Raw genomic sequence first — 9,192 nt, forward strand, 5'->3', positions numbered from 1 at the left:
TGAAACTTGAAGCTATTCTTGGAAATAAATATTTTAAGTACTTTTGCTCGAAATCCCTGAATTTTTCCCTAAATATTTCACATCTCTAAATGCATCCCTGAGGCGCTTGAAAATCCCTAAATCTAGGGATCAAATCCCCAATCTGGCAACACTGTCACTCACAATGGGGAGAGTGTCTGAACATACTTTGATCCCGTTAGGAGTATACGCCAGATGGCGCAGCGATTGCGATCCCCGCATCTCACTACGCTAGACTTAGCTCAAAATTTCCAAAATGGCCAACAGTAACCACGGTAACTGTTCGTTGTTGTTGTTTTCACCGGCAACATACTGCGAAAAATAATTTCACCATCTTCTTTCTTCATAAAAACAGATTTTCATATCGAAAACACTACAAAAACAACTGGAAATGCATAAATAGTTATTCTGACAATTATTTATGTATTTCTACTTGTTTTTATATTGTTTTCTGCATATTTTTTTTAGGTTTTCGGTCCATTATCTGAAAAGTATCTGGGTATAATCGCGATTATCTGAACGGTCATCCATTATCTTATCTTAGGAAAATGAGTATACGCTAGATGGCCCCAACGTCGACTTTAATGCGACACATCTAAAGCATTGAGTGACCACCACCTGTACATCTCTCCATATTTCAGATTTTAAGTTTCAACTTGACCCCGTAACTGTCCTAAGCTGATTAGTTCCTAATATCTCTAGCGCGGCGCTAGTTGTTCCGCCTCTCCCTGTTTTTACATAGAAAGCAATGGGACTAAGGGTATCACTGTTTTAATTTTTTAGTAAACAAAATGTTAATTCAATGCAAAAAAATTCTTGAAATCAAAACAATGTTACTTATTTAACATTTCAGAATACTTTTCTAATAATTTTCTATGAATACTAAAGACAAAATATGATTTATATGGTCATAAAATAATTCTAGTTAAGTGGAATATATCTTAGTTTTTAATTTGAATGAAAAGTAAAATATGATTCTCAAAGTTTAATCTCGAAAACAACTTAACAATATTATTAATGGAATGTAAAAATCCTGGAGAAAAATTTGAATAGTATTAAGTTTAAACTTATGTGAATACTCTCGCCTATGAATATATAATGGATATAATGTATTTCTAATTAAATTTAAATTAATTTACATTTGAAACTATTTTATTTAATAATCAGTGAAAAATAAAAAATAAATTATTTTAATTGCTCTCTTTTATTATTATATCCGTTTAAGTCTTTAAAACAAATATATTAAAACATTGATTATATTTACATCTTGGACATTTTATTTAATTATAATTTATGTTTATTCCTCTGAAAAGTAGTTTTTTTCAACAATTTTAAGGATTGGATAAACTAGTTTTAACTTTCTTTACATATTTTTATGTTATATGTTTATGAATAAAAATGTATGCCAATTTCAAAGAGATTTTTCTCATCATATTCGGAGATGCTAAAAAATATTGTAACGGACGTCCCCGGACTCTTTTATGAGGGATAATAAAAAAAAATTATTGCGCTAAATAAAAATTTTATGCATTATTTTAAGGTTACGTCGTTTTTCATCTCTGCCTTTCCGATAATTTTGAATTTATTTATGAAATGAACTTTTTCAATTGCCTGCAAACAAGGTTAGTTCCGGGAGATTAGATACTATGTTCATTTGCAAGTCCAAAGTTTTCGGCCAAAAATATTGTGTAGTTTGGAAGTAACGCTCGGAAGAATTGTAACACACATAACCTCGAAATATACACACGTTGTTAGCAAAATCAGAATTTTTTTGAAAAAAAGAAAAAAAGTAAGCGGGGACGTCCGTTAACATGTTCGCTACCATTTACCAGATTTTAAAGACAACATATTTTTTATCCTAGAAAAAATGCCGGGGGAATCTAACACTGAGAAAATCGATACTAATTCCTAAACGCTATGCAAATTAATCACATTTTGCTAAATTAAAACTTTTTTGAATTAACCTACAAAAAAATGTGTGGGGACGTCCGTTAGCATGTTCGGTATCATTTCCCAAATTTTTAAGACAAAATATTTATTATTCTAGAAAAAAAAGCCGGGGGAACCTATAACTGGTAAAATCGACAATTGTCTAAGTATCGCATGCCCTTAAGGCACCTTTTCACGAAGGCCTGTTTTGAATTAATCGCGAAATTAATATTTTCCATAGGATTCATTTCTACGAGGTACTTTGTTGGTTTATGGCAAATTTGATTGGTTGATAACCTAGATACGAACTCGATGTGTCAAATTAATTCGTCAGTTCATTCAAATCCCTGGCGGATCGAAGGAACCGAAAGAAGCCTCTACAAAGTGCCCATAAAGACCACATTGGGTCCACATTCGGTTCCATTTAAAAAACTCAAAAAAACATCAAGATCAACTTTTAAACTGTTGAAATTTGGATTCTACGTTAAATGCTATATTAGAAACTTACGGATTCATCGCAATACTTTTTTTTTGTAGCGTTAAAAAATTTTAAAAATGTCATTAACTTCTACTGAAGGTGACTTCAAGCGCGTCCATAATAGCTCAAGTAGTATGTTGCGCGCGAAGTTTAAAAATAAAATTCTCTCTCACCTGCATCGCAGCGTTGTTGTCTCAGGTTTTCACTGCGGGGCGCTAGCATCCAGACAAAATTCTTAAAGTTACCGACGGAACGCTTATTAACTGCTACTAAAAGAAGATGCACTTGAAGGCGCCTATGGCCCATGTAAATGCAGGTATTTTATTTTTTAAAGTTTTTAACGCTGTAAGAAAAAGTATTGCGATTACTCCGTGAGTTTCTGATGAAAATTTAAACGTAGAATCCGAATTTCAACACTTCAAATTTCTATTGTTTTTTTTCTTTTTATAATTAATTAATTTTACAAACAACTGTAATTGTTGCAAATTTCATACATTGTTTGATAATATTACTTTACTAATAAAAATACTAATAATACTATTTAAACATTAATAGTTAGCCTCACAAAGTAATTTTTCATTTTAATTCATCTATACATTTCCGCTTTCTAAAAAATATATATCTATATATAATTTATTTATAATCAGGGTGGCGACTTTAACGGGAACCCGGGAAAACGGCTGCTAAATTCTCTGGTTCTAAAGGACGAATTTTCAACAAAATGAATAAATTTTCAGTCATTGAAATAAATTTTGAATGAAAATGATTAATCTTTCACCGAAAAAAAAACAAATTTTTAACAAAAATATAGAATTTTTAAATAAAAAGTTGCATTTCTATCCAAAAAGATGAATTTTCAGCCAAGAAGGTTAATTTTCCATCAAAAAAGACGAATTTAGAACTAAATAGATGAATTTTCAAAAACGAACATTAATTTTCTACAAAAATATTAACTTTTGAGAAAATAAATTAGTTTTCAATATGATGGTTAACTTTGTATCTAAAAAAGATGACTTTTAAACTAAAAACCGAAGGGACTAAAAAGATTAATTTTCTACAAAAAAGACGAATTTTCAAACAAAAAGATTAAGTTTCTACCATAAACATTAATTTTCTATAAATTACATGAATTTTTAACTAAATAGCTGAATTTTTAGTTAAAAAAGGATTCATTTTCAAAATAAAATGGAACACGTTAATTTTTAGTTCTGGAAATTATTTTGAACCACCAAACAAAGAATATTCAACAAAATAGTTGAATTTCAACCGAAAAAATACATTTTTGAATTTTCTAAATGTAATATAAAAAAAGGAATTCAAAGAAATACATTTTTAATAAAAATAATTAATCTGTCATCCTAGAAAATCAATTTTTATCTACGAAACTTAAGCTTTCACCAAAAAAATTAACCTTGGAAAAAACATATTAATTTTTCACCAAATAATTGAATTTTCAACTATAAAAGATGACTTTTCAATCAAATGTCGAATATTTAAATTTACATATAAAAAAAATTCAATCAACAAAGTACGAGCTTTGAACAAATTATTGTAACCAAGAATATTAAATTTCCACCAAAAAATACTAATTTAAAAAAAATACAAGAATGATAAAAAAGATATATTTCAGGTTTTAATCTTGTACAAAACTGGAAATTTTTTTTACGATTCTTCAAAATTTGCAATGGAAAACATTTTTTTTTAACCAAAAACAAAATTTTGTTAACAAAATAGTTGAATTTTTAACTAATAAGATTAATTTTATTTAAAAAAAGACGAATTTTAATAAAAATACCTGAATTTTCAACTAACTTTTAAACACAAAATGGAATATTTTTCTTCTCAATAAATCTATTTTCATATATTTCATAAAGTTCTGATATATTTATATTTAATTTTATGTTCTTCCTGATTTTATTCTTCAAAATTGTAAATTTATTGTAAAATTTGGTTTGAATATCGCGCGCTTTTCATCACTTCTGCTTCCGGTTTAATCGTAGCCAATCAAAACTGAGGTAGTTGTCCCATCAATCCCTGTTTTTGCATTGACAGCTGTGTGACTAGCGATATTTTTTAAAAAATTTTTAGTAAAAAAATGTTATTTTCATGCAAAAAAATTATTTAAATTAAAACAATTTTACTCACTGAACATTTAAAAATAGTTAAAAATCATTTTCTATGAATACTATGGATAAAATATTAATTGTAAGGTCGTAAACTAATCCTGACAAATCGAAATATATCTTCGATTTGAATTTGAATAAAAACTAAAGTACAAATCTTAAAATTTATTCCCGAAAACATAATAAATAATATTAATGATTAAACATAACAAGAATTCCTTAAAGAAAAAATTTGAATATTATAAATTTTTAACTTTCTAGGTGACTACTCTTTCTTTTAAATATATAATGGTTACAATATTCTTGAAATTGAATTAAACTAAATTTATATTTGAAAAAATTTTACTTAATAATCAGTGAAAAACATAAAAAAATAATTCCGTAAATGCTCTCTTTCATCATTATATCTGAGTAAGAGTTTTTAAAACGAAAATGTTTGTTTTATTATTTGATTAATAAATATTTATTTACATAGTTCAATTGGAACATTTTTAAATTGTATAATTTTAATCTGCATAGTCACTAATTGTCATGAATGTTTTCAATTGCATAATTTTGGTTTATTTTCAGAAAGGAAAATTTATTCAAGGCCTATATTGTATCTTATTCATAATTATTTGCAATTTAAATTTTTAATCAAAATAGTGACATGTTTCTTTGATTTCAACACCAGAAATTCGACATTTACAATTTTTTTTTAATTTATAATTAATTAAATTTGATTAAAAACTTGAATGAAAAACAATTCGTGAAGTTCGAAACGCGCATTTTTTAATACATTTTTTTGTTTGAAAAAATTACCAAAATAAAAAATTAGAAGCATTTAAAATCGAAGATTTTTGTGAAAAACATTTTTAGTGTATCAACTTTGAATATTTATTGAATAATAATTTTAAAAAAATAAATTTTACTTTAAGTTTTAAAAAATGAATAATAATTGATTTTTGAACGACGATTCGGAATCAGTTCAAAATTTTAGAATTCCAAGATTTTAATGCTAAAAATTGAAATTTTTAAATTGGAAAGTCTTGTTAGTTAAACTAATGTAAACAACCGATTGGAACTTTTATAAACAATTTTCAATTTTGAAATAACTTTAAAATAATGTTCACAATCAAAGGCTTTTATTAAATTTAAAATATTGTTTCAGTACAAAATATGCCATTTCTAAACCGGTTAATTTTAAATCTTTTCATTTAAGAAAAAAAAAATTAATTGATATTTAGAAATACATGGTTGTTCATTTAAAATAAGTTATTATAAATTAAATATTCAAAAGTAACCCTTCAACGTTACAATTTTAATTGTTCTATTTAAAAAATTTTTAATTGTAAGTCAAATTATTGAATTTTGATGTATAAATAACAATTCAATATAACTGGAAATGATTTCAAATAATTAATTTAAAACCAAGTATATTTTGGAAGATTTACAACAAATGTAAAAGCTTTTCAAGAATTTTGAAAGGATTCAAAAGAATAAAGAACATTCTATAGAAAAAGTGAAAATGATTTTTTATTTCGAAAAATTAATTAAAAGAGAATATTTAAAAAGGTTCAGAAAGATTTAGAAAATTATTAACAATTAATTTAGAGGATTTTAAGTACGTTTTTTCAATTTGGAGGATTTTAAGGACATTTTTTCAATTTGGAGGATTTTAAGGACATTTTTTCAATTTGCAGGATTTTAAGCACTTTTTTTTAATTTGTAAGGATTTAAACAAAATTAGTAGCGAACATTTTAGGAAAAATTCGACTAATTTAAAAAAATATTTAGATGTTCTGAATTTTTTTAAAATTATTAAAAATGTGAAAAAATGTCAAACAACATGTATATGCTTAAAGATATTAAAATAAAAATTTGAAGCATTTGAAGTGCTCAGTTTATATCAAAATTTATTCGTTCTATTTTTAATGTTTCTTTAATTTAGAGCATTTTCAATTCAAACTGTGAAATTTTCAATGAAATAGTTTAATTTTTAAAAAAAATCCACAAGAAAGTTAATTTTCAACAAAATAATTGTATTTTCAATAAAATAATTGAATTTTCAACCAAAATAGTTTAGTTTTTAACGCAAAATAGTTGAATTTTCAAACAAATTGTTAAATTTTCAAGTAAAAAAAAACCCGATTTTTCAAAGGAACAGGTGAATTTTAAACACAAAAATATAAAATTTCTACAAGAAAGTTAATTTTGAACCAAAGTAGTTAAACGTTTATCCCAAAATAGTTGAATTTTTAACCAAAATAGTTCAACATTCAACCCAAAAAATGAATTTTATACAACATTTTTATTATCAACCCGAACATATAAATTTTAAACAGAAATGTTCATTTTCCAACAAATAATTTAATTTTCTAGTAAAAATATTAATTTTCAACCAAACAGTTGAATTTCCTACCAAAAAAGATGATTTTTTAACAAATTAATTTAGCTTCCAAAAAAAATAACTGAATTTTAAACAACAAAAAAAAGATAAATTTTTAATCAAAATGGACGAATTTTCTGTCGAAATAAACAAATGCTCTACAAAAGAGTTAAATTTCAACCAGAAAAAATATATTTTCAACTAAATAGTTTAATTTTTAACTAAATAATGGAATTTCTAATTTCAGAAGTGTTCAGTTTACAAAAAAAATTGTATCGTTATATTTTTAATGCTTGTTGTTTAAAATGATATAATTTTGAAAATTTTTAAATGCATTTACTCTTTAATTTAGAGGATTTACAAGTCAAAATGACGAATTTTTAACAAAACAGTTTAATTAAAAAAAAATAATAAAATAAAAAATATTCACAAGAAAGTTAATTTTTAACAAAACGGTTAATTTTCAACAAAATAATTGAATTTTCAACCAAAATGGTTCAGTTTTTAACGAAAAGCAGTCGAATTTTCAAACAAATGGTTAAATTTTCAAGCTAAAAGACGATTTTTCAAAGAAACAGTTGAATTTTCAATGCAAAAATATATTTTGAACCAAAATAGTTGAATTTTTATCCCAGAATAGTTTAATTAACCTAAAAAATTAATTTTCAAACAAAATAGTCAAATATTTAAACCAAAAAATTAATTTTATACAACAAAATTTTTATTATCAAACCGAACTTTCAACAAAAAAAAAAAAAATATATATAAAATTTCTGCAGGAAAGTTAATTCTGAACCAAAACAGTTGAATTTTCATACCAAAATAGTTCAATTTTTCAATTAAAATATTTGAATTTTTTACAAAAATAGTTAAATTAACATAAAAAATTAATTTTCAAACAAAATAGTCAAATATACAACCCAAAAAATTAATTTTATACAACAACAAAGTTTTTGTTATCAACCCGAACACATCTATTTTAAACAGAAATGTTCATTTTCCACCAAATAATTCAATTATTGCGCAAAAATATTAAGTTTCAACTAAAAAAGATTTGAATTTTCAAAAAAAAAAAAAAAAAAAAAGATTAATTTTTAACCTAAATGGACGAAAATTCGTTATATTTTTAATGTTTCTAGTTAAAAATGATTAAAATGATATAATTTTGAAATTTTTTGAATGCACTGATTGATTCTTCAATTTTGAGCATTTTTAATTCAAAATCTCGAATTTTCAACGAAACAGTTTAATTATGAAAAAAAAAAAAATGCACAAGAAACTTAATTTTTAACAAAACAGTTCATTTTCAACAAATTAGTTGAATTTTCAACCAAAATAGTTCAGTTTTTAAAGCAAAATAGTTGAATTTTCAAACAATTTGTTAAATTTTCAAGTAAAAGAGACGATTTTTAAAAGAAACAGTTGAATTTGAAACACAAAAATATAAAATTTCTACAAGAAAGTTAATTTTTCTACCAAAAATAGTGGTTTAGTTAAATGTTTATCCCGAAATAGATGATTTTTTTACCTAAATAGTTAAATTTTTAACGCAAGAAAATGAATTTCCAAACAAAATAGTTCAATATTTAACCCAAAAAATTAATTTTCTACGACAACAAAAATGCAATTATCAACCAAACAATTTAATTTTCTACCAAAAAAGATGACTTTCTAACAAATTTATTTAGTTTCCAAAAGAAGAATTGAATTTTCAAGAAAAAAAAGATAAATTTTTAATCTAAATGGACGAATCTACGTTATATTTTTAACGTTTCTAGCATAAAATGATATAATTTGGAAACTGCTTGAATTTTTCCGAATTTTTGAACACTAAAATTTATAAAAATTTATATTTTTAACTTGGCGGTTTAACTACATTTGATTTTACACGCGTAAATTAATGAGCATTTGAAAACAACATTTTTGAATTAAAAAACTTTTAAACTTTAGTTTTAAAAGTGTAAGTTCCATTTTTAATACTTCAAATGGAAAAATGTTTGGCTATAGAGTTCGATTATAAAAATTTGATCGAACCTGAAAAATGTTTGCGACAAAAGCGTAAAATGACCCAAATTTTTTTCTTTCATTAAAACAGCCACGCTGCAATTGTAAGAAAAATATTTGGAAATTTCACTCATCATTCACTTCTATATTTAAGGGCATGTGACACAGCCAAATACCTATATTACCGACCACAGTTTTTCAGTTCACTGAATATTTTTTTGAACCTAAAAACTTTTTTTGTAAATAAAATATCGAGCTGAAACTTTGGGAAA

Source organism: Belonocnema kinseyi, chromosome 6, assembly GCF_010883055.1.
Source record: "Belonocnema kinseyi isolate 2016_QV_RU_SX_M_011 chromosome 6, B_treatae_v1, whole genome shotgun sequence".
NCBI lineage: Eukaryota > Metazoa > Arthropoda > Insecta > Hymenoptera > Cynipidae > Belonocnema > Belonocnema kinseyi.